The sequence below is a fragment of the Homarus americanus genome, unplaced genomic scaffold (genome assembly GCF_018991925.1).
Source record: "Homarus americanus isolate GMGI-L3 unplaced genomic scaffold, GMGI_Hamer_2.0 scaffold19318, whole genome shotgun sequence".
Taxonomy (NCBI): domain Eukaryota; kingdom Metazoa; phylum Arthropoda; class Malacostraca; order Decapoda; family Nephropidae; genus Homarus; species Homarus americanus.
Window position 1 is genome coordinate 7,106,252 of NW_024732238.1, and position 27,887 is coordinate 7,134,138.

The following is a 27,887-nucleotide window of genomic DNA, read 5'->3' on the forward strand; positions in this document are numbered from 1 at the left end:
GTCAACACCACCACAACCATCCAACACCACCACAACACCTTAACATTGTCCAACACCACCACAACACATCCAACACCACCACAACACCTTAACATTGTCCAACACCACCACAACACCGTCCAACACCACCCACCAGCACCGTCCAACACCACCCACACCGTCCAACACCACCCAACACTGTCCAACACCACCCTGTCCAACACCACCACAACACCTTAACATTGTCAACACCACCACAACACCGTCCAACACCGCCACAACACCGTCAACACCACCACAACACCGTCCAACACCACCACAACACCGTCCTACACCACCACAACACTGTCAACACCACAACACCGTCAACACCACCACAACTTCAACACTACCACAACACCGTCCAACACCACCACAACACCTTACACTGTCCAACACCACCACCACAACACTGTCCAACACCACCACAACACCGTCCAACACCACCACACAACACCGTCCAACACCACCACAACACCGCCACCACAACACCATCCCAACACCACCGCCTCAGACCTCGTTCTAACAATACCCCAACACACCAAATTAGATTCCAGGTCTTATTAGTTATTGAGAGACGGACGGAGGCAGAGACGGTAGACGGGAGGCAGGAGAGACGACGGGAGGCAGAGACGGACGGAGGGTAGAGGACGGGACGCAAGGAGAGGAGACGGGACGGAGGCAGAGACGGGACGGAGGTGAGAGACGGACGGAGGCAGAGACGGGACGGAGGCAGAGACAGTACTGAGGCAGAGACGGACGGAGAGGCAGAGACGACGAGGCAGAGAGAGGATTTGATTTGAGGCAGAGAGACGGGACGGAGGCAGAGATGATCGAGGCAGAGACAGACGGAGGCAGAGACGCAAGGGACGGAGTGCGCGGCAGAGACGGACCGGAGGCAGAGACCCGACGGAGGCAGACGGACGGTGCAGAGATCGACGAGGCAGAGGACGGACGGTGGCAGAGACGACGGAGGCAGAGACGGATCGACAGGAGACGGGACGGTGGCGGGACGAGGCAGAGAGACGGATCGAGGCAGAGATCGACGGAGGCAGAGACGACGGAGGCAGAGACGGACGGAGTGGCAGAGAGACGGACGGAGGCAGAGTGGACGGAGTAAGAGACAGACGGGGAGAGGCAGAGACGGACGGAGGCAGATCGACGGGAGGCAGAGACGGACGGGAGGCAGAGACGGACGGAGGCAGAGACGGACGGAGGCAGGAGACGGACGGAGGCAGAGACAGAGACGGGAGGCAGAGAGACGGACGGGAGGTGAGACGGACGGAGGCAGAGACAGACGAGGCAGAGACACAGACGGAGGCAGAGACAGACGGAGGCAGAGATCGACGGAGGCAGAGACGCACCCGGAGGCAGAGACGGACGGAGGCAGAGACGGACGGAGGCAGAGACGGACGGAGGCAGAGACGGACGGAGGCAGACGACGGAGGCAGAGACGGACGGGAGGCAGAGACAGACGGAGGCAGAGACAGACGGAGGCAGAGACGGACGGATGTTTAGGCTCGCCACTCGCCACCCCACCCTCTTGGGTAGTTATAATGAGGGGGGCCTCCACAAAGAGGCTGCCCATGGGTCTAAATCCGGCACTGGACAGAACGTAATATACGACACCCTCAAGTAACTGTACACGACATAAGAAGACCGACACATAATATTCAAGGAGATTTTAAACCTGTGCAGCCAATGAGCTATACTCTATCTCTATCTCCAATGCCTCTCCCTCTCACACACACGCACACTGTTTCTCCTTCAGTTGTTTATCATATTCTATAGCGTCTTTCACCTTACGAAATCATTTGTTCGTATGCAATTACCTATAGCCCAGACCTGCCAGCGTTCTTGTACAGGTATATAATTTTCTAACGTGTTACTTGAGTTCATTGCTTCACCTGAAGAATCACCCCTAACGCCAGCCTGAGGGAGGGAGGGGGTAGCGCTAGGGTGATAAGGTAAGGTAAGCATCAGGGTGGTGTGGTTAGGTTAGCATCAGGGTGAGTATATGTGAAGCAAATTGGACAGAGTGGGGTGAGTGGGGGTGGGTGGGGGGGATGGTAATCTTCACCTGATCCGACTTCACACCTTTAAATCGTGACGTAACAGCGCCAGGTAGACTGTTCACTCACCAACCTTTAAGACGCCGTGACGTATAAGTGGGCCAGCCAGGTTAAATTACTTACACTTTACACTTAGGGATACCAGCTGCCCACGACCCCCTGCAGTAACTGTGATCTTATACTATTTATAGTGCGCTGACAAGTTTGAACATGTTCGGCTTGTTTCACGCTCAGCTGGGAGGGAGGAAGGCGGAGGGGGAAGGTAGGAGGGTAGGAGGGAAGAGAAGGGAGGAAGATGAAAGATCAAGAAGAAGAAGAGAGAGAAAAAGACGCAGATAGAATAAAAGAGAAGATAAGGAACGAGAATAAGAAGAGATGGGGAAGAGTAAGGGAGGACAGGTGAGAGAAACACAGGTGAGAGAGAGAGTTAGTTACAGGGGAGGCAGGAAGTTGTATGGTGTAGGTGTGTGTGTACCATATGGGGAGCGAAAACGGGAGGGGGGGGGCAAGGCATGCATGTGTGAGGGGAGGGAGAGGGAGGAGGGGGGGGGTGAAAGCTACGAGGGCAGAGCAGATGGGCATGGGAGGAGAAAGCCCAGGATGGTGGTAGTGATTTGTGTTAGTGGTGGTTGTTGGTGACTTGTGGTTGTTGCTGGGATGACGGTTGTAGTGGTAGTTGTGTTGGTTGTAGTGTGGTTCGTGGGAGATAGAGAGTTTTTGTACAACTAACTTCAGATAAGACAGACAGACAGACACACTCAAACATTATCACTTGACACAACTCATCATGGACATTCCGAGATAAAGTGAGACAGTGACCCACATCACCCACCTACAGATAGCAGTCCTCACCTGGCCTTACTCCACATACCTCAAGTGACTGGCCGCGCAGGTAACTTTATCACCTCACAACACCTCAGGTAATTGGAATTTCTCAACAGGTACAGGTAAACATAAAGCGAAGTATAGTATATATACTCTACCAAGCTGTAACATTTTTATGTTATATGTTATAAATAATACTGTAATGTCGTGTGTGTGTGTGTGTGTGTGTGTGTGTGGGTGTGTGGGTGTGTGTGTGGGTGTGTGGTGTGTGTGTGTGTGTGTGTTTGTGTGTGGGGTGTGTTTGTGTGTGGGGTGTGTGGCTTGTGTGTGGGTGTGTTTGTGTGTGGGTGTGTGTGTGTGTGGGGGGTGTGTGTGTGTGGGGGTGTGTGTGTGGGGGTGTGTGTGGGGGTGTGTGTGTGTGGGGGGTGTGTGTGTGTGTGGGGTGTGTATGGGTGTGTGTGTGGGGGTGTGTGTGTGTGGGGTAGGGGTATGTGGGTAGGGGCTGTGTGGGGTATGTGTGTAGGGATATGTGTGTGTGTGTGTGTGTGTGTGTGTGTGTTAAGTAGACCACACGATATATACTGAATGCCTATAAACCAGTGGTTCTTAACCTTGTTTGCCCCATGCACCCCTTTTCACCATATATGTCAGAATGTCATTCCCTCCTTCCAAGATTGTCTGCCTTAAAAAGTGCATTCCAAATAATAATATGCATATAGTACTGAAAACTTTATTTTTTCCATATTAATACATATACATTCCCCACGAAAACCTGAATCCCCTGGGATTCCCCTGGCTGAGAACCCCTGCTCTAAACCTCGGTGTTAAAATAATCGGCTCATGTCCAGCATCACCGAGACACTAACTATTATAGGAATTTAAGTAAAGTATTTGGATCGCCTGAAGAGTTCCCGCAGCTGTCTGGGAGTGAGAGGGATGGGGGAGGGAGATTCTTAAAGTGATCCCAATATTCCTTCATCCTGTTGTGTGAACCTCGTGATGCTCTGTGTACCTCACACACACACACACACACACACACACACACACGGCACGCACACACACACACACACACACACACACACACACCTCTCCCACTCTGTTATCCATCTCTATCTACCTCCACATCCCCCCTTTTCTCCTTACCTTCACCCCTCCCACAGTATACATGGCTGCAGTGGGGGTAGGGAGAGAATCCCAAGACCCATTCCTCGGCGTAAACAACAACCACCACCACGACCACAGTGACTGTCCATCCCCACACACCTCCTCCACCCCACACCTCCCTCCTCCACCCACACACCTCCTCCACCCCCACACCTCCTCCACCACCACCACCTCCAAATCACCTTCTATATATCATCTACTCATTCCTCCTCCACCATCTTCTTCCCATAACCGCCTCCACCTTCTCTATACTCTAAATTTACACACACGTGCCTGCGGTGGCCTGTGTGTGTGTGAGGGGGAGGCAAACACCGTAACGAGACACACACACCACCAACTTTCCCTTACTCAGTGCGTGACAGGAGTGAACTGGAGATTTGTACTTGGGAGCTTGCTGCTGACCAAATAGACAATTCAGTTCTTAATATCCCTCCAACCTAACCTAACCTTTTTAACCCGATATACCCTATCATATCCTGATCTAACCTTAACCGACAGTACTCTTATCCTGATCTCAACCTAACCTATTCGAACCTTAACCTAACCTAATCCATCCATTAGGAGGGGGTTCAGATTTTAAAAGGTAAGGTTAGGTTAGGGCACTGAAGCCATAATCGACCCACACTCTCACTGCCCCTTAACTTAACGTGGGTGAGTTAAACACGACCTTACGTCACCAGTTAAAGACACAAACACCCCGAATACGAAGCTGAGAGACCAGCTATGGCTTAGACCAAGGGAGGGAGGAACAGCTGATCTCGTCGCCACCAATGTTTACCAACCTACCAGATGTAAACAAACCCACGAGGGAAAAGCGTGCGCAAACTTTAGGGAACAAAGAGAGAGAGAGAGATTGTAATTATTTCAGTAACCAACATAATACAGTGTTCCGATTTACAATAACTACGTCGGAAGCTCCGGAATACATAATTATGCACCCAATGTTTAAAACAATCAGGTCCCACGTGTATTGCTGTATCCTGATTCCTGAATAAAAAGCTATTTATATCCTGAGCGGCTGAGCGTCATGTGGTGGTAGTGTTATATCCTGAGCGTCACGTGGTGTTGACAAGCTATGAGCACTGTGTGTTTTTATCCTAAGCATCACGTGATACTGAGTCACATGATGTTGCCGCCGTTAAGCCAATTGTCACGAGTCACTTGACACACAACAATAACACACACCAAATCCCTGAAGCCTTTTGTTACTGGACACGGACGTCACACAGGAGTGTTACGCCCTCCACTGTGACGGTGACGGTAATATTAAGGCAGTTTAGTCCTTCAGCCATACTAAACTACCTGGCCTGCACCTCACCCTCTCCCTACTGTTAATTAAGCCAGAGGCAAGCTTTTCAGGAGTGTGTGGGGGTGTGTGTCACGCTGGGAGGGGTGCGTGGGAAGGTGACTACCTCTGGGAGCGGGAGGGAAAGAAGGGAGAGTGGGAAGGGAAAGAAAGAGTATGGGGAAACTGTCATTATGTTGGTACAGTGACCACACGCCCTACCATTCTCTCCCTAAAAACAAGAGCGGCAGCGGCAACAAATAGTAGTGGCGAGAGAAGTGATGGTAGTAGTTGGATGGATGGTCGAATAAATGAATGGATCAATAGTTAAATGAATGGTTCGAATGGCTAGAATGGGTAGTGGAAGGAAAATGGGGTACGGTACGTAAGTGCATTTTGACGATAAATATGGATGTAACCTTGTCATTCTTGATACCTATTTCAGAACCCATCACCCAGCCGCCTCGCCCCGCTCTGTCACCCCTCTACACCCCTACAAACACACACACATACACCAGACAGACACAGATCCCCACAGACACACACACACACATACACCAGACAGACACAGATCCCCCACAGACACACACACACATACACCAGACAGACACAGATCCCCACAGACAGACAGACTTAACTTCTCAACCCCAAGCGACCTGACATCTTAATCCAGTACAGTATACATGTTTGACACACCATTACCCGTTGGCGTCACCCCTACCTAACGTGTGTGTGTGTGTGTGTGTGTGTGTGTGTGTGTGTGTGTGTGTGTGTGTGTGTGTTCCTGTACCTAAGACTTATATGTATTGCATAGATTAACCGCTAGCATTTTATTCAATTTTGACTGTTCATAACCCACCCAACCCAACTCAACCCAAGCGAACCCAACCTAATCTAACCCAACCCAACCTGCCAACCCAATCTAACCCAACTCAACCCACAACCTTAATCTAAACCCAACTCAACCTAAGCTAACCTAATCTAAACCCAACCCAACCTGTTAAATCCCAACCCACCCAACCCAACCAAACTCCCAAGATAACCCAATCTAAACCCAACTCAACCTGCTAACCCATCTTAACTCAACTTCAACCAACCTTGCTTAACCAATCTAACTTTAGTTTATCCCTGAACATAACCAAATCAAATTCACCCAAACCAGCCTAATGCAACGTTGGGTGTTAGGGTTACTAGATTAGGTTAGGTTAGCTCATGCTGAGGTTGCTAGATTAAAGACATTAGTTAAAATTAAGTTAGGTTTTAGGTTGAGGTTTCGAGTATGCTATTGCTTTTTGTTTGTTTTTCAATCCAGAAGTTGTAGCTAGTATCACGCTCATTGACACCAGCCGCGGGACAATGCTCATTTGTTCTGCCTCCGCTGGAACAATGGGAGGGACACAATAATACACACACACACACACACACACACACATGGCTTCACACACACACACACCCTTAAGGTCTGTGTCCTGCCGTATCCAGGATGTTGTTCGCTGCGTCTGCTGTAGTCCTGAGATATATATACAGTACTGCAATGATCCTGCCTGCTCATTGTAATCTTTCCGTCCGTCCGCCAGTTCCATCGTGTCCGTCTGTTTCTTAATCTCTCGCCGTGTCGTAACGTGTCCCACCACCGTCTCACAATATGGGACACTGGCTGCCTTACTCATAGGAACCTTTAGAACAAACGTGGTCAATAACATCCAAATAATCACAGCAATAACAATAATCAGTGACAAACACACCAGCAATAACCACAGTACTAACAGAGAATCGCTGTCAGGAGGAAATCATGATTCTCCTATATAAACAAATCACGGCGGTGGAATAACCAAAAGCTGCCAAATGGTTACTGCCAGAAATCTTATCACAGGTCATCAGTATTGCTAATCGCAGGTTTCACAGTGTTACCAACCAGAGTCACTGTGTTGCCTCCAGCTGAGAGAGAGAGAGAGAGAGAGAGAGAGAGAGAGAGAGAGAGAGAGGGAGCTGTGTCGTGTGCTGATTGAACTGAACACAAGTGACAAGTGATACTGACACAATTGACTAGATCAAGGGTACTTCTTTTGGGTTTTCATTTTATAAGTTTTCACACACACACACACACACACACACACACACTACCACACACACACACACACATCTATATATATGGTCTATTTGTGTCATTATGTTAATTGTATATTATTTGTAATTGTAACCCATTCTCTAAATATGTAATCTGTATATTTTCAGCCTTTCTGTGCTGCTTTCTTCTTTTCAATAAACCGTTAATTATTATTATTATTATTATTACATATTATTATTACACACACACACACACACACACACACACACACACACACACATTGGGATCAGTGTCACAATTGCTCACACTCATACCGCCCTTCGCGTATTGAACAGTCTCCAAAATCCGGGCCACCAAATCAACCATGTCACCATCAACCATACCACATCTCATGGTTATACATCAACTTCCTCCGACATTTAGACCCACCCTTCCACATTACTTTAGGTCCGAACACAATTGGTATGTAGAGATTCCTAATGAAGCCCTCGGCACCATAGACAACAAACTAAATTGGAAACCACACGTCAGTGAAGTCGTCAAATCAGCTTCTGACTCCCAAGTCCTTGAGTTTCTAGTACCACGTGAGTTCTCTCAGTGTTTTCTACTCTAACATTCATACTCCTGGGGCCCACCCATGCCTCCCCCACCTGGCTCCTCTTCTCTCCCTAAAATGCCACACCACGTGCAAAACACCCAGAAAGTGCAAAAGAGGCATGCAAGATTGCTCTTCCCCTTCTACTCCACACATCAAGAAGCGCTCAACACACTGACCCTTTCGACTCTCACTGAATCATCACCACGAGCTCATCTGCAAATTTGGTAAGAAGCTTCAACATCTCGACACCGGCTCCTACTACCACCTGAGATCCCTAGTCCGAGAATTGTTGTCTGACACCACAAACGTATCCAGCTCCAGCACAAAATGAACTGATCGCCATAAGAACAGCCCAGTCCCAACCACATTGTAAAAATTATCAATAACTTGTAATAACAGTGTATTCACCCCAGTAAAACACTACTCCTTGCACTGTCACTATGTTGAAGTTCAAACTGTAGTTTGAGCTTTTCCCCATCTAGTTATTACATGTCTTATTTGTGTCACTTTGTGTTACTTGTATTATTTGTAAATTCGAAACCCATTCCCCAAATATGTAACTGTATATTTTCAGCCTTCTGGCTGCCAAGCTCTTTCAATAAACCGTTAATTAAGTTATTATATATACAGACATATTATTATTACACACAATGCCTAGCCACAATCACACGGTCATTAGGTATCTAGAAGGTCGTTTCCATACATGACTTGACGGAGGTTCTGTGATAAACACTGGAAATACAATCTTGTCGGCCGGAGAAGGTAGGCAGGAAGGGGTGAGGGAGCGGGGACGGGGTAGACAGACGGTGAGGAGAGAGAAAGGGAGGAAAGGAGGGAGGAGGAAGGTAGGCGAGGAAAGGAGGGAGGGAGGTAGGCGAGGGAAGGGGGAGGTAGGAGGTGAGGAGAGGAGACGGGAAGGAAGGAGATGGACTGAAGGGAGAGAAGGAAAGTAAACCTGATATTTCTCGAATACAATGCTGTGGTGGAGACCCTGCCCACATTTCTGTCTGTCTCTATTTTAACACACAATGACTGTCATTTCTCGGTCTCACACGCACGGATTCTCAACTGGCTGTCAATGTTACCACAGTCACACACACCTATAACACCCTGAGATTGTTGAATGAGACCCTAACCCATCCACTGCTTGACCTGTATCAAATGAGCCCCACACAGGGTATTCTGTCAAGACATGGACTCATGGAAACATAGTTCCAATCCCTAAAGCTTACTCTCCAAACTTCAGGCCACTCTTCACCTCACATCCTGTATGTGTAAAGTCCCTTGAAAGAGTTGTTCTAAACCGGCCTGCTCAAGTCAAAGACAACCTGCCTCCTAATCTGTAATGGTTCATGCCTCGGGCTGTAGTAATACAGACATGCTTGCAGAATATCTTGTTCACTTCAAAAGATAAAGACAAACAGCCTCTATAGACCTTGGTAAATCAGCCTCTTGAGTTGCAGCTAATAGAGACATTACACTGGGAGAACTATTAATTTTACATGTTGCAACCTCCATTATGGATAAAGGGTTATCTGTCCAACAGGTATGCCAGTGTTCTGTTTAGGTGAGAGTTAAAAAGTACCAAATGGAGATCATTTGAGCTGGCACCAGGGAGGAGGCAAGTCCTATGTTTTAATACTATACTGATGCAATGCTTATTGCTGACATTCCAGTTCTAAACCAAACGGTCAATATGCTACGCTGATGATATCTTCGCATTATGACACAAACCAAACTCAGCTCCAAGCCTGATGTATTTGCTCGAGAACTGTTGAATGCGTCTCATAATATCTGTTGACAGTTAGGTCCTCAATCCTCGTCCTGCTCACCCCTCTGCCGACTATAACATTAACAGCATGCCCTTGGAACTATGTAGCTCCCATAAATATCTTGAATTTGTGAATGATGCAAACTTTGTCCCCAACCTCGTGACAAACCAATGCAGCATTAAACCTCCCTCAGAACCCTTGTTGGCAAGGCTATGGAATTAACATCACCTATGCTCGTACTTTCTATCTTCACTTCATTCTGCCTTGTAGTTGACTATCATGCTCCATCTAGACTTATTCCTACTAAACAACTCTAACAGCCTTGAGGTAGTGCAAAATGAAGTTACAAGCAAGATTTGGTATCCTTAGGTTGCCTAAAATCAACTGTGAATTGTAAACATGAGGAAAGGCAGAGCTCGGACCAGCTCTCCTATCTGAGAGAGGATAGCCCTACTTACCCATAAGTTTTGTGTGTCAAAGTTTGAAGAACAATAGTTCAAACCAACCCAACTGAGTTGATGTTCTATCTAAGTAATCCTGACCATCCTGCCAACCTTTCACAAAAGACTCTTCTTGGGGCGTATTTCATAAAAGTGTTGCAGATCTCCTGAAACTGAATGTCCCACCACCCCAGACGAACCTATAATGCTATTCCCTTGGTTGGGACATATCAGTTCCTATTAATTACACCCTGTTGGTAGTAAGTAAATGTTAAATAATCGATGTGGTAGATGTGTCACACTAGAAAACTATTATTAACAGACACATAGAGTGCCAAATCAAGTGAATGTTATGCTTTACTGATGGTTCTGTGCAGAGCAAACATGGTGGTAGAACAGGCTGTGCAATTGTAATATATAAAGAAAAAGAGATGATAGTGTCAAACAAACAAAAGGCCGAACAACTGGGCCAGCACAACACAAACTGAACTAACTGAATCTACTTAGCCACAGACTACCTCACAAAGAAATGAGGGTGTGGGGTGATATTCTGTGATTCTCAAAGTGCTTTGAAATCAATGAACAGCCCGTCGTGTTCTAAGGTCTAAAGTTGCATGTGATGGCTAAAGGAATGTGATAAATCGCCAATGAGAACAATCTTCATTTGAATTTGTGTGGATTCGTCCCATAAGTTGGAATCAGTATCACAGACCGTATGGATAGACTGCCAATGAGGCAAAAGAAAGAAAATAGTTGACCGCGAATTTGGTCTGTCCAATGCCGTAATTAAAACATTCAAGTCAGAATCATGAACTCTGATCTAGGAAGAAGGAGAAAATGCAGAGAGACCTGACAGTTGTAGCATTAGTAAATATGACAAATTTGTAACAAGAGGTACCGGTATGGCCAGCATAAGGACAGAACCAGACAATGTGATGTCGGGCTGAATTAGGTTAGGATGGGACACATTCCGCGCTAGTAAACGCTGTACCCATACCGGGAACACTCAGCATGTGTAAACTCTTTGTGATAAAACCTTTAAAGCATACACTTCGAACACTATATTATTGAATGTGACACTGTCAAAGACTTGCGCCACCTGACTTACTGTATCTTGAACTATGCGTAATTATTCATTGAATCAGGTGTGCTTGAGGACATTCTGTATGTTTATCCCAAATTTGCTAGCCCACACTGATTAGTTCTAATTAGCTATGACCCAAATTGCATGTGTGATCCACTTTAATCTATATGCAGTTGCTGGTGAATGTGATGTATTTCCTTGGTGTACGAACCTCGTCCTGTGTGGCAGTGAACAGTGGCATTACCCATACGAATCTGACCTATATATAGTAGTCAATGAATATGATGCATTCTTTGTGGTACGAACCTCTGTCCTGTATGGTGAAAAAGTGACATACCTGTTAAGGAATCTGACCGACGTATGTATGTATGTATGTAGTGCATGTATGGACATGTATATGCATGTATATACGTATATGTATGTATATGTGTGTGTGTGTGTGTTTACATATGTGTATATGTACTCAAGTCAATGAATATATGCAACTTGCAGGTATCGAACCTTGTCCTGCATGGCAGTGAACAGCAGACATTATCCATATGAATCGGACTTACACATTATAGTTGTTAATGAATATGATGTATTTCTTCTTGTGTGTGAACCTCTGTCCTGCGTGACAGTGAGAAGTGATACCACCCCTCAGTGTCAAGACCTGACTGAATATCAGAATAGGCAAACTGTACCACAAGCTTCTTCTGCCAATAAATTTAGCAACAAAACCACACACACGAGAGAACTAGATCATTAGTTGTTTCTGTGTTCATCCCCCCACCTCCTCCTCAACCCCCCTCTCCCTCCCTCCTCAACCCCCTCTCCCCCCCTCCTCAACCCTCCTCCCCTCCTCAACCCCCTCTCCCTCCTCAACTCCTCCCTCCCTCCTCAACCCCCTCCTCCCCTCCTCAACCCCCTCCCTCCCTCAACCCCCTCCTCCCTCCTCAACCCCCTCCCTCCTCAACCCTCCTCCTCCTCAACCAGCCCCTCTCTCTTTCTCTCCCCTAATCCCTCTTCATGACAGATCCCTTACAACATAAATTTCAGTCTTTCAAGATGAGTCGTTCTTTTTTTTCGTCTGTTAACTTTCTAGTGAAGAGAAGAAATAAAAAGAAACGATACTGTATATAATTTTTTGGTCTTCTGATTATAATGTGTAACCTGGAGGAAGCCAGAGGGTGACTGCGTGACTGACTGACTGACACACACACACTATAAGGTCTGATTCTCCGTGTTATTATTACCCTCTGGAGAGTTTTTACGTCACCAAATCAATGTAGGAATTGTGTAAGGGATGAACGACACCTCCCCAGAAACCTACAATGAAAACCTGACTCCTTGTTTTAATTTTGAGAGAGAGAGAGAGAGAGATCAACAAACACCACATAATAAACACACACAAACTATCATCACACCGTCCCCTTCTCCCCTGACCCACGACACTGTAAGGTCCCCACTACCCCTACTCGCTTCCCTACCTCAATTATATCTCTATTCTACTTCCGTGGTGTTGACTGTATTCCAACATAAATTATTAATAGGTATTTTTAGATTAAACTCACGGTGACTGGTCGTATGGAAGACCAATCACCGTGGTGTAATGTTTCCTCCGGGGGATATTACCAAATATAACTCAGGTTTTTTTCCCATCACACTAACCACAATTATCCCGCCAGAATTATTACGTACACATCGAATTTTCCCGCGACAATTTCTACACATGTCAAGTTTTCCAGTTTAAGCCAACACACACACACACACACACACACACACACACACACACACACACACACAAAGTTTTCCCCGTGAAAATCTCTGTAGAGGCACGTGGCTTTGTTGATGTTTATACTGGCTGTGTGTAACCCCACAGCTGCTCACCACCATTAAGAGAGAGATCAGTGTCAAAACAACCCGTGTTAACCCCCCCCCACACACATCATATGGTGGTAGTAGGCTTTCACCAACACACAGATACACACACAATACATATTTATTATAATGTTTGCTTGCCTTCCTGCCTATCTGAGACCTGCCAGTCAGTCAGTCAGCCATCACACCGGCCAGTTCCACATTTTGTAGGACCACCTGCTTTGACCCCCCCCTCTTTTCCTCTCCTTATTTTCCTTACTCCTCCTCTCCTTTAGCTCCACACCCTGTCTCTCACCAACATATCTCCCTCACCTCATAGCCTTTTCTCCCTTCTCCTCCCACTCCCTACACCACAAAACATCACCCCACACCGCAAAAACATCACCCCACACCCACACCACAAAACATCACCCCACACCCACACCACAAACATCACCCCACACCACAAAACATCATCCTCACCACAAACATCATCCTCACCACAAAACCTCACCCCACACCACAAACATCACACTGCACCACAAACCTCACCCCACACCACAAAATAACCCCACACCACAAAATATCACCCCACACCACAAAACCTCACCCTGCACCACAAAACCTCACCCCCACACCACAAAACCTCACTCCACACCACAAAAACATCATCCCACACCACAAAACATCACACCACACCACAAAAACATCACCCCGCACCACAAAAACCTCACCCCACACCACAAAACCTCACCCCACACCACAAAACCTCACCCCACACCACATCACCCCTGCACCACAAAACCCCACCCCACACCACACAAACCTCACCCCACACCACAAAACCTCACCCCACACCACAAAACCTCACCCCACACCACAAAACATCACCCCGCACAACAAACATCACCCCACACCACAAAACATCACACCGCACCACAAAAACCACCCCACACCACAAAAACCTCACCCTGCACAACAAAACATCACCCCACACCACAAAACATCACCCCGCACAACAAAAACATCACCCACACCACAAAACATCACCCCGCACCCACAAAACCCACCCCACACCACAAAAACCTCACCCCACACCACAAAACCTCACCCCACACCACAAAAATACACCCCTGCACAACAAAAACCCCACCCCACACCACAAACATCACACTGCACCAAAAACTCACCCCACACCACAAACTCACTCCACACCACAAAACATCACACTGCACCACAAACATCACACCACACAACAAAACATCACCCTGCACCACAAAACATCACCCCTGCACCACAAAACATCACCCTGCACAACAAAAACATCACCCCACACCACAAAACCTCCACCCCACACTACAAAACCTCACTTCACACCACAAACATCACCCCCACACCACAAAACATCACACCGCACCACAAAAACATCACCCCACACCACAAAAACCTCACCCCTGCACAACAAAACCTCACCCCACACCACAAAAACATCACCCCTGCACAACAAAAACATCACTCCACACCACAAAACATCACCCTGCACCACAAAACCTCACCCACACCACAAAACATCACCACACCACAAAAACCTCACCCCACACCACAAAACATCACCCCACACCACAAAACATCATCCTCACCACAAAACATCATCCCTCACCACAAACCTCACCCCACACCACAAAACATCACACCGCACCACAAAACCTCACCCCACACCACAAAACATAACCCCACACCACAAAAATATCACCCCACACCACAAAAACCTCACCCTGCACCACACAAAACCTCACCCCACACCACAAAACCTCACTCCACACCACAAAACATCATCCCACACCACAAAACATCACACCACACCACAAAACATCACCTGCACCACAAAAACCTCATCCCCACACCACAAAACCTCACCCCACACCACAAACCTCACCCCACACCACATCACCCCTGCACCACAAAACCTCACCCCACACCCACAAAACCTCACCCCACACCACAAAACCTCACCCCACACCACAAAACCTCACCCCACACCACAAAACATCACCCCGCACAACAAAAACATCACCCCACACCACAAAACATCACACTGCACCACAAAACCTCACCCCACACCACAAAACCTCACCCTGCACAACAAAACATCACCCCACACCACAAAAAACATCACCCCTGCACAACAAAACATCACTCCACACCACAAAACATCACCCTGCACCACAAAACCTCACCCCACACCACAAAAAACTCCACCCCACACCACAAAACCTCACCCCACACCACAAAATATCACCCCGCACAACAAAACCTCACCCCACACCACAAAACATCACACCGCACCACAAAAACCTCACCCCACACCACAAAACCTCACCTACACCACAAAACATCACACTGCACCACAAAACATCACACCACACAACAAAACATCACCCCACACCACAAAACATCACCCCTGCACCACAAAACATCACCCCGCACAACAAAACATCACCCCACACCACAAAACCTCACCCCACACTACAAAACCTCACTTCACACCACAAAACATCACACCCCACCACAAAACATCACACCGCACCAAAAACATCACCCCACACCACAAAAACCTCACCCCTGCACAACAAAACCTCACCCCACACCACAAAAACATCACCCCGCACAACAAAACATCACTCCACACCACAAAACATCACCCCTGCACCACAAAACCTCACCCCACACCACAAAACATCACCCCACACCACAAAAACCTCACCCCACCACACACAAAACCTCACCCCACACCAAAAAATATCACCCTGCACAACAAAAACATCACCCCCACACCACAAAACATCACACCGCACCACAAAAACCTCACCCCCACACCACAAAACCCTCACCCACACCACAAAACATCACACCGCACCAAAACATCACACCACACAACAAAACATCACCCCACACCACAAAACATCACCGCACAACAAAACATCACCCCACACCACAAACTCACCCCACACTCATAAAACCTCACTTCACACCACAAAACATCACCCCACACCACAAACATCACACTGCACCACAAAACATCACCCCACACCACAAAACCTCACCCTGCACAACAAACCTCACCCCACACCACAAAACATCACCCCGCACAACAAAACATCACTCCACACCACAAAACATCACCCTGCACCACAAAAACCTCACCCCACACCACAAACATCACCCCACACCACAAAAACCTCACCCCACACCACAAAACATCACCCCACACCACAAAACATCATCCTCACCACAAAACATCCCTCACCACAAAACCTCACCCCACACCACAAAACATCACACTGCACCACAAACCTCACCCCACACCACAAAACATAACCCCACACCACAAAATATCACCCCACACCACAAAAACCTCACCCTGCACCACAAACCTCACCCCACACCACAAACCTCACTCCACACCACAAAACATCATCCCACACCACAAACATCACACCACACCACAAAACATCACCCCGCACCACAAAACCTCACCCCACACCACAAAACCTCACCCCACACCACACAAAACCTCACCCCACACCACATCACCCTGCACCACAAAACCTCACCCCACACCACAAAACCTCACCCACACCACAAACCTCACCCCACACCACAAAACCTCACCCCACACCACAAAAACATCACCCCCGCACAACAAAAAACATCACCCCACACCACAAACATCATCCTCACCACAAAACATCATCCCTCACCACAAAACCTCACCCCACACCACAAAACCCTCACCCCACACCACAAAACCTCACCCCACACCACATCACCCGCACCACAAAACATCACCCTGCACCACAAAACTCCCCACCCCACACCACAAAAACCCCACCCCCACACCACAAACCTCACCCCACACCACAAAAATATCACCCCGCACAACAAAAACCTCACACCCCACACCACAAAACATCACACCGCACCACAAAAACCTCACCCCACACCACAAAACCCCACCACACCACAAAACATCACACTGCACCACAAAACATCACACCACACAACAAAACATCACCCCACACCACAAAAACATCACCCTGCACCCAAAAACATCACCCCGCACAACAAAAACATCACCCCACACCACAAAACCTCACCCCACACTACAAAACCTCACTTCACACCACAAACATCACCCCACACCACAAAACATCACACTGCACCACAAAACATCACCCCACACCACAAAACCTCACCCTGCACAACAAAACCTCACCCCACACCACAAAAACATCAACCCTGCACAACAAAAACATCACTCCCCACACCACAAAACATCACCCCCACCACAAAACCTCACCCCACACCACAAAACATCACCCCACACCACAAAACCTTCCCCCCACACCACAAAACCTCACCCCACACCACAAAAATATCACCCTGCACAACAAAAAACATCACCCCACACCACAAAACATCACACCGCACCACAAAAACCTCACCCCACACCACAAAACCTCACCCACACCACAAAACATCACACTGCACCACAAAACATCACACCACACAACAAAACATCACCCCTGCACAACAAAAACATCACCCCACACCACAAAACCTCACCCCACACTACAAAAACCTCACTTCACACCACAAAACATCACCCCACACACCACAAAACATCACACTGCACCACAAAACATCACCCACACCACAAAAACATCACCCCACATCACAAAACATCACCCCACACCACAAAACATCACCCCACACCACAAAACATCACCCCACACCACAACACATCACACCGCACCACAAAACATCACACCACACCACAAAACATCACCGCACAACAAAAACATCACCCCACACCACAAACCTCACCCCACACTACAAAACCTCACTTCACACCACAAAACATCACCCCACACCACAAAACATCACACCGCACCACAAAAACATCACCCCACACCACAAAAACCTCACCCCACATCACAAAACATCACCCCACACCACAAAACATCACCCCACACCACAAAAACATCACCCCACACCACAACACATCACACCGCACCACAAAACATCACACCACACCACAAAACATCACCCCGCACAACAAAAACATCACCCCGCACAACAAAAACATCACCCCACCCCCCCTCTCCACGCCACAAGTGAAAGTGGAGAAATTCATTTATTGAGAATATTAAAACAGGATCCGCAGACTCACTCTTACTCGCTGGATATATTGTAAACTGACGGTGATGACTGAGTGACGGGAAGAGTGTGGCGGTGAAGATTATAAAACACGAGGAGACAGGTAGACGAGTATGATAGATAGATTGATGAATAAGAAGGTACGTAGGTAGGTAGATGGATGGGTGGAGAGATAGACACAAATGGGGGGGGGAGGGAGACAGACAATGAGAGGGAGAATCACTACTACACCACATCACCCATGACCACACTGCTAATGACCACATTACACACACACACGACCACACCACACCTACGACCTCACCACACCACGCCCACACACCACAACAAGGCGTGAGGCATTAAGCATGACCTCAACCAGCTAACTCATGGTCGCTTTCGCCTCCTGTTCCTGACCACTGCAGGGAGGTGTACCTGTGTCTATCCCTCCACCTGTACTAATACCTGAGACCAGCCTATCACTTGAAGATTAACCACCCTAATGTTAACCTGACCTGGCCTAACCTAACTAGACCTCCCCTATAACCTACCCAATGTTAACTTGCCCTACCAACATTAACATATCTATCCTAACCTTCCCTAACTTAAGCTAACCTTGTCCTCAGGTAACACTAAAGCGGTTAATAATCTTCAGGTGAAATAAGCTAGGGGGTGCTAATCTTCAGGTGACCCTATACTAGTTTCTACGTTGGTGTGTCTGTAACTTACCTGCCAGCACAGAGCTGAACGAGTCTACGGCACCAGACAGCCCAGGATGGCGCGACACTAACCCCTCCACAACACCTCATGTTGGGGATATAAACGTAACGTAACCTAACCTAACCTATCCTACCCTTTACCCTAACCTGCACTACTAACCGCCCTCCCCTAACTTGACCTCCCCCATACTCTTACTACTACTACTTTGCTGTCACTCGAAATCGAGTATGATGATCATCCAGCTACGATACAATGATAACAGTTATTAAGGATGTCACCTTCGTTGGTGAGCCGAGGTGACTAAAGAGGCCGATACGGGACTGGCAGGGTCGTTTACAGATGTTGCACGTGGAGGGCTACATCTAATGCGGGAGGGGCAGCAGCAGCAGCGTCTTTCCGGCGTTGGCACCTGTCTGCCTCGGTATGTAGTCGGGCTAACTTGAAATTACTGACACCTTCTTGTGCCCCACCCCAAGACCCACAGTGTTAACACCAACACACGGCTCCTGCACCAGTTAACAGTCTTGGCTGCGGACGCGTGAAATTACTCGTCTATTTTTCCGCTCGTGTGGCACAACCTCAGCCAGACGATGATGATGATGATGATGATGTGTGTGTGTGTGTGTGTGTGTGTGAACACTACACAACACACCTCTACTCACCTGGTTCCTTGGTCTCCCTCCATCAACCGGATCTTACCTGTAAACAAACAAACCATTAATTAACACACAAACACAACTACACACCCGAGCCTTCAACAAACTAATAATTAATTATGATATATTACCCTAACCTCACCTGTAATTAAAGAAAGTATTATATAAATTCTAATCACACAATAACTATAACCAAGTACAGGTATGTATGTACTGTACTTGTTATTACAGCACCTTGCCCCAAACTGAAGAGGTGCTGATATAGACATATACAGTAGATAGATAAAAAATAAATAGATAGACAGAGATTCCTAGCACCCAGTACAGCACCGTTCGTCCAACTGGGGAAGAAAACAAGACAGGGAGGTCAGGTGAGTAAAATCCCTCCCCACACACTCCCGGATCAGCTGACTGACACAACAAATATGACGCAACAACACCCACCCACACATATCTCACCACCGAGGCAAGGATAACAAGTCACATGTCACACCACGGAGGAAGAGGGAGGTATCAAGGTGAGGAGGAACAGGTGAATGAAGAATGAAGGAAGCAGGAGGTGAATTTTTTTTTCTTCAGATTTCATGATAGTGAAACGTGGGTGAGTTTGAGGCCGTTTGGAAAAGGTGGGAGTCAAGGTGGTGATAACAGGAGGTGGAAGGGGTACGGGACGGGAGGTTGGAGATGAATAGAAGGGGAGAGATAGGGGATAACAGAGAGAAAAAGAGAGAGAGCCCTGTCACCCCGTCAACAACATGTATAGCTCAGGAATAAACACGTAGTTGTATATACAGTACATACTCCCTACTCTGTATACAATTATACACACATAAACAAACAATACAATACCACCTAATAAATTATAACACTTCACACAACAATCACATAACACTCGAGAAAAAAGAAGTACACCATTAGCAGCGAGAGACTGTGATAATAGTTAGCACAAGATATTTAAGTTAACCTTCAAATCTTCCTCCGCTGGTCTACGCCTTGTAACCCAGAAATGAAGCGCTAAGCCCCCCTCTCCACTACAGTCAATGAGGAAACTACAGTATACTAGAATATCTGCTCCGACCTCATCTGTATTCTCAATTGTATTACCTTACCAATTCGTTATGCACTGGGTACTAGTTGGTAATGCAGGGATTGATAGATGTTTATACAGTACGTCATGATCCCACAAGCCATTAGGGCATCTCCTCTCCCGTGATTCAAGATTTAAACGACCAGAGGATTTTCACATCAAAGCAAATATAGACCAGAGAGGGTGGTGGGTGGGTGGGCGGGCGGGTGGGAAAGTGTGGATGGGTGGATGTGGGTGAGGTGTGGAGGTAGTAGTGAGTGGGAGGGGGAGGTAGTAGTGAGGGGAGGGGGGGAGGTAGTAGGGAGGGAGGTAGTGAGGGAGGTGGGAGGTAGTAGTGAGTGGGAGGTGGGGAGGTAGTGAGGGGAGGTAGTGAGGGAGGGGAGGTAGTAGTGAGTGGGAGGTGGGAGGTAGTAGTGAGGGAGGGGAGGTAGTAGTGAGGGAGGTAGTAAGTGGGAGGTGGTAGTGTGTGGTGGTGGAGGCAAGGTTGGGCACGTTACATACACCATTAACATACCAACACATTACACTGGCCCCGCCCTAACATTTTCCCCCCCCACTACTTAAACCACTACAAACATGCTTTTACAATAATAAAAAGAAGTATTATGTAAACATCTCACATTAAAATACCTTAGTTTAGGGATACAATACCTTATCAACACAATACAACAGTACCCGTAAAACATCATAATACAGTAGTCATACACAATACAGTATATTTGCAAGTCTTGTATCTTTTAATTTATTTAAAAGTTAACTGGAAGTATTGCGTATATCTGTCCGTGTGAGTGTCTGTAAACTGTACCTTGTCGGGATTCACAACTTCTGTATCATGTAATTTCGGTAAAATACATAAGACTGTAACGCTTCAGGATATAAACTATATCAGTGTACGTGAAAATAAACAAAGTGTGAGTGAAGTAGCAGGCGACCGACGGAGGAGGAGGTCATGTTACTGTTCATAAGGCGCTGCTGGGGGCTGAGGGGCGGCGGTTGTTGTGATTGTCAAACTCCCTGTGTGGTGCTGCTCTTGATGCTGCTGTTACTGTTGCGACTACTACTATTATTGCTGCTGCTAAGATTATTACTACTAGACTACTTACTACAGCTGCTACACCTGCTGCGACTACTACTACAACTACACCTCCTCTTATTGCTATTGTTGTTTCTACCACCACCACTGTGTTTGTCGTGGCCGCTTGCTGTGACTAGAAGGGAAAGTGTAGGTGGCAGCTGTGTCTAGCAATGCACTGTGGCCGTGGTGATGTGACTACGAGGGAGACCATGTTGTGATGTAGTGGGTGTTTGGGGGGAGATGGTTTATGGCGCGAGAGAGAATTGTTCAGATTTCATATGTGCCCGACACTGATCTGTTGTAATACTGCTGAGCGGGAGATGAGAGGGGGTTAAGGAGCAGTGTTAAGTCAATGTTAGGTTAGCGTTGGGGTGGTAAATCTCAAGGTGAAATAAACCCGGGGGTGAAAGGTTCATCTCGAGGTGACCCGAGGTAGGAGAGGACCGTCAACTCACCTGGTACACTGAGGCCAGTGGTGACAGAAGGAGTAGCTGGGAGTGAAGCTGTAGCGCTTCGGTCGGCTGCAACACACCAGAAACATGAGGCCGAGTAACACCCCCTCTTCCCTCTCCACCCCACCAGCAGGTCTCCTTCCTTCACCTCTCCTCACGCATCTTCAACACCCCACACCTCGTCCATAACACCTCTTGGGGCAAGGGAGGTCAACAGTGAGGGGAGGGGGGGTCACCTGGGGGTCAAAGCCTTTCCTAGGACGTCACTCTACCACCCGGGATAATGTCACGTCACCAGCCGGTATATGCCAGCTGAGGTTAAGACCCTCCACCTGTCACTGAGCACAAGGCACCACCTGGCCGCCACACACACAGCACCAGCAGGCGTCAGGTATGTTTACAAACAGTAGCGGATGTGTGTTGAGGCAGGTGTTGTGTACCCAAGGTAGGACGGCGGCGACTACACCAAATTGCTGACGGTATGGAGAGCTGACGACAATAATGCTGACGGTGATGTGGACTGATAGACTTCTCGGGGGCTCCACGGAGACACAACTGACGAGAGCGCTGACGGTGGGGAGAGCTGACGACGATGTTAGCCGCTCCTCAAGAAAGACTACCACCATTCACTATCACTCCTTCGTGGGCGGCCTCTCGTCTTACTCGTCATCTTTACTCCTCATCAACTTTTATCTCTTCCACTACACAAACCCGTCAATAAAAACACAATTACACTCAACCAAAACATCAAAGAACATATGAGCCAAACATTAACTGGTTCCCTTACTGCCATACAACACAACACTCTGGCTGATCGACGGCATTTGATTGGTCTATTCGCGGAAGAAAATATCGTATGGGTGTTAAAGTTTTTATCTTTATTTCAATTAGTATGAAGGAAAAGTCGTGTACTGTATGTATTTGAGAGAGAGAGAGAGAGAATATACCTGGTAGAGTAGGGTAGGTAAGTCCCTTGGGTGTTGTATAGGGGGAAAACCTTGCCAGCCACCCTCTCTCTCTCTCTCTCTCTCTCTCTCTCTCTCTCTCTCGTCAGGTCTTCAAATACCCAATGGTCGCCGCATGATTAGATAGTTAGGCAGGTGACTGTAGGAAGGAAGGGGTGAAGAGGAGAGGGAAAGTGAACGAGCAGGTCTAATGTAATGTTTCCCCTCTCTGGTAAGGGAATGGAAAGGAGATCAGGACACACCCCTTCCCCCCCACTAGTAAGGGAGAGGGAGGGGGAAGGAGGAGGAAGGGGCAGGTCGAGGAGATTAACCAATAGACACATTCCCTTCCCCCCTCACTAATTATGCCACTGTTTAGGGTTAACGATACCTGTTATTTACCTGCTCTCATTTCCCCTCACCCTACATTACCTTCCCTCCCTCTACTAGGTCTCCCTCCCCTACCTCTCCTACCTCCCTCCCCTACCTCTCGTTACCTCCCTCCCTACCTCTCGCCACCTCCCTCCCCTACCTCTCGCTACCTCCCTCCCCTACCTCTCCTATGAGCATCTCTCTCCCCCTGCCTGACCCAACACTACCCAAACTGATGCAGTCACACGAGGAATATGTCCCCCCTCCTCTTCTCTCTAATCTCGCACGCCACTACTCCCCCCCCACACACACACACAGTTCCCTCCTCTTCCCTTTACTCAGTCTCTACTTCCTCCACTATTTACTACCACCACCACCACATCACCACAACACCTAAACTAAACAGCCAATATATTCAGGTTCCAACAATATACGTCTTACATGTCACGAACTTTTACAAGACTACCAACCAAGATAAATATTATACAGTATATCCACAGCTCGCGCCATACAAACACAAAAACACAAATACAATCAAATAAAAAACACAAAAAAAAACACGAGGAAAACAATAAACAAGATGATTCTGATCTAATCTAAAAAAAAAGAAATGTAAATACTGTACTGGTTAAAAATATTAATAATAAATGTTATTGTGCCACCCAGCTCCTCCCCAGCCCCCCTTCTGTAGCAAGACCCACTATAACCTTGAAAGTGAGGTCAGAGTCATTAGAATTTAATTGCGTCTCAAGGAGTTATCACGCTATTGTCTTCCTCTGGCTGTGATCAATAGTAGTTAAGATCCCGGCAAGCTTTGTGAAGGTAAACTGGTGAACACTTGACTACATGATCGATATTTCGGAGTCACCTGAAGATTAGTCCTCCTAGCTTACTGTATTTCACCTTAAGATTAACCATCCTAGCGGTAACCTAACTTAACCAAACCTCACTTGTGGATAATCTCACACATCAACTAGAGCGGACAATGGAGCTATTCTAACACCAGTATTCACGCGATCACCAGGAAAATATTCAAGACAGTGTATATCTATATTACCGAGTCAACCTGTACAACAATAATAAGCTGAGTCACGGTGACGCGGCAGTTTCTCCTTACTTTTAAATCTCTCAACCATATCGACCGACATTTCTTAGGGAGGGTCACACACACACACAAGACACACACACACACACACACACACACACACACACACACACACACACGTGAACAAGCGGAAATATTAACGGCACCGTATAAAAGTTTTGCATCACCCGAAGATTAGCTCACCTCAGCTTATTTCACCTTATGATTACCACACTAACTTAACCTAGCCCAATCTAACGCTAGCTTAATCCAATCTAACGCTAGCTTAACCCAATCTAACGCTAGCTTAATCTAATCTAACGCTAGCTTAACCCAATCTAACGCTTGCTTAATCTAATCCAACCCCAACATCTGTACCCAAATTCCAAGGCAAGTTAAGAGTATTCATTCACAAGGTCGAAATTCTGGTAAAGGACATTGTGTTTTAGTGTTTAAGAGCAGTATAAGCCCCCCCCACACACACAGTAGGACCTTGTGTCGTGTAGGAAGGTTTATACTGGAGGTTATGTGATTGTGTCGCGTGTTGCCCCCTGACATAGAGCACATAACCTGCCCCTTCTCTCTCACACACACACACACACCCCTGCAGGGACCAATTGCCTCTTCTCTCTCACCTTATCCCGTCTCTCATTCTCTCCTCTCTTCCCATCTCCTTCCCTCCTCCTCTTGACCTAACCTAGAGACCTGTGCTGAATAAATCTCTCTTCATTTTTCTGCCTCTTCTCTTATCTCCTGACCTGACCTGACCACCCGCTACATCTCCTCTCCCTCACTTTCATTCTCTCCCCTTCCTTCTTGACCTGGTATGACCTAACCTTGGGATCAATACTGACTACACCTCTCCGTTTATTCCTCCTCCTCCTTTCTCTATCTTCCTTCTTCTACTTCTCCTCCTCCTCCTCCCGGCACTGCCTACAGTCCGTTTCTCCTCCTGTCCTTCCTCTTCTTTGTTGATGAGGAAGAGGGGACGAGGGGAAAAGAAGGGGAGATATCATCATTATTTAATAGTAGAAAGGAAGGGATATGATGTCTCACTTACAGGTGGGGGAGAGGGGAGAAGAGGGGATGAGTCCTCCTGCTCCTCCAGATGTAGGGATAGGGGAGGGGGAAGGAGAGGGGGGAGGAGGGAGACGAAGGGAAAGAGGAGATGGAGGGAAGGAGAGAGAAAGGAGGGAGGTAAGGAGAGAGGAAGGAAGGAGGGAAGAGAGAGTCGTTCGGAGCTACGGTCAATAGTTCCCGTATGTCCAATACAACGTCTTATAAGTTACCCTCACCTCTCCTTCTGTCCCTCTCTCACTTCCCCTCCTCAAGAACGAGAGAATAATTGAGGGGGAGTGAGAGGTTTTGACGATAGAGGGAGTGCGTGTGTGAAAGTGAGTGAGGGGGAGTAAGGGTTCTTGGTGAGTGTGTGAGAGTGAGAGAGGAGGAGTAAGTGAGGGGTGATGACCAGAGGGAGGTGTGTACGCTCCACTCTGCTCCCCCTCAGTCAGTGTGTTTATAGTAGCGATCATCACAGCATCTGCCGCCTCTCCTTCCCCTCTCACCTCCTCCTCTTCTCTCCTCCTTCCCCTCTCACTCTCACCTCCCTCTCCTCTCCTCCTCCACCCACCTCTCCTTTTTCCCCTTTCTTTCTCATCTTAAATGGCCCGCTGCTGTGTGTAAGAGAGAGAGAGAGAGAGAGAGAGAGAGAGAGAGAGTTTTTCTCAGGGGTGCTGCGGCTTCCTTCTACACTATCACTGCGTCCGTAGGTAGGTAGGTAGGTAGGTAGGTTATGTACTGTAGGTAGGGGGGTGAGAGTAAGCTTACGCCAGCCTCTATTGGAGGGAAAGAGGGCCACGCCTACTCTAGTGGTGTAGGGACGAGGTGGCCAGAGAGTGGATGTTCTTCAGGTCGTAATATGTAAGAACAAACGTACATCCTCAACCTACGATACAAGATGGCGTCGAAATGGCCACAAGACTATACAGTAGCTAGAGGTGTGTGGATATCCTGAAGGGTGTGTGGATATCCTGAAGGGTGAATATCCTGAAGGAGGGTGAATATCCTGAAGGGGTGTGTGAATATCCTGAAGGTGGTGTGTGAATATCCTGAAGGTGTGTGAATATCCTGAAGGAGTGTGTGAATATCCTGAAGGAGTGTGTGAATATCCTGAAGGGGTGTGTGAATATCCTGAGGGTGGTGTGTGAATATCCTGAAGGTGTGTGTGGATATCCTGAAGGGGTGTGGATATCCTCAAGGGTGTGAATATCCTGAAGGTGGTGCGTGGATATCCTGAAGGTGGTGTGTGGATATCCTGAAAGGGTGTGTGAATATCCTGAAGGGGTGTGTGAATATCCTGAAGGTGGTGTGAATATCCTGAAGGGGTGTGTGAATATCCTGAAGGAGTGTGTGAATATCCTGAAGGAGTGTGAATATCCTGAAGGGGTGTGTGAATATCCTGAAGGTGGTGTGTGAATATGCTGAAGGTGGTGTGTGAATATCCTGAAGGAGTGTGTGAATATCCTGACGGTGGTGTAGGAGGCTTCTCTGATGACCTGGTGGAGTGATATGCAGTAGTAACAGGAGACTACAACACTACTTCCTCCCTGTGTCTCTCTCTCTCTCTCTCTCTCTACCTAGTTCTACCTCCCTTCACCCGTCTTACCTGTCTCCCCCTTCTATAACTCTTTCTACACCTTTCACCCCTTCTCCCTCTCCTCTCCTCTCTTCTACCCTCTCTTCCTATTTCTCCTCCTCCTTCCTCTTCCATTTCACGCCAATACGTAAAGAGGATAATAAAAATGACATTAGTGGACAGAATGAGGGAGGAAGGTGGCGGTGTTGAGAGGATTACCACGACCACAGGGGGGAAAGAAGGTGGCGGTGTTGAGAGGATTACCACGACCAGAGTGGGGGGAGGGGTGACTAAACCATACCTAAGATGACGTCAACAGGAGGAACAAATTAATTAACGGGTGAGAAATGAAACAAGGAAATATATCGTGTGTGGTCTACTGTAGGTCGTAGGTCTAGATGATACTAGTAATTAACCCATGTGTGTGTGTGTGTGTGTGTGTGTGTGTGTGTGTGTGTGTGTGTGTGTGTGTGTGTGTGTGTGTGTGTGTGTGTGTGT

The 27,887-nt window shown here is 47.5% G+C and overlaps 1 protein-coding gene across 1 annotated transcript in view; it reads right to left on the reverse strand.

Moving 5' to 3' along the window:
• Positions 1-23,043, reverse strand: part of LOC121868417 (SH3 domain-containing kinase-binding protein 1-like) — a gene marked incomplete at its 3' end in the record, with an annotated part of 82,151 nt that extends 59,108 nt beyond the window's left edge. Inside the window, 1 exon segment of the mRNA XM_042369041.1 lies at positions 22,358-23,043.
• Between the last annotated feature and the right edge of the window lie 4,844 nt (positions 23,044-27,887).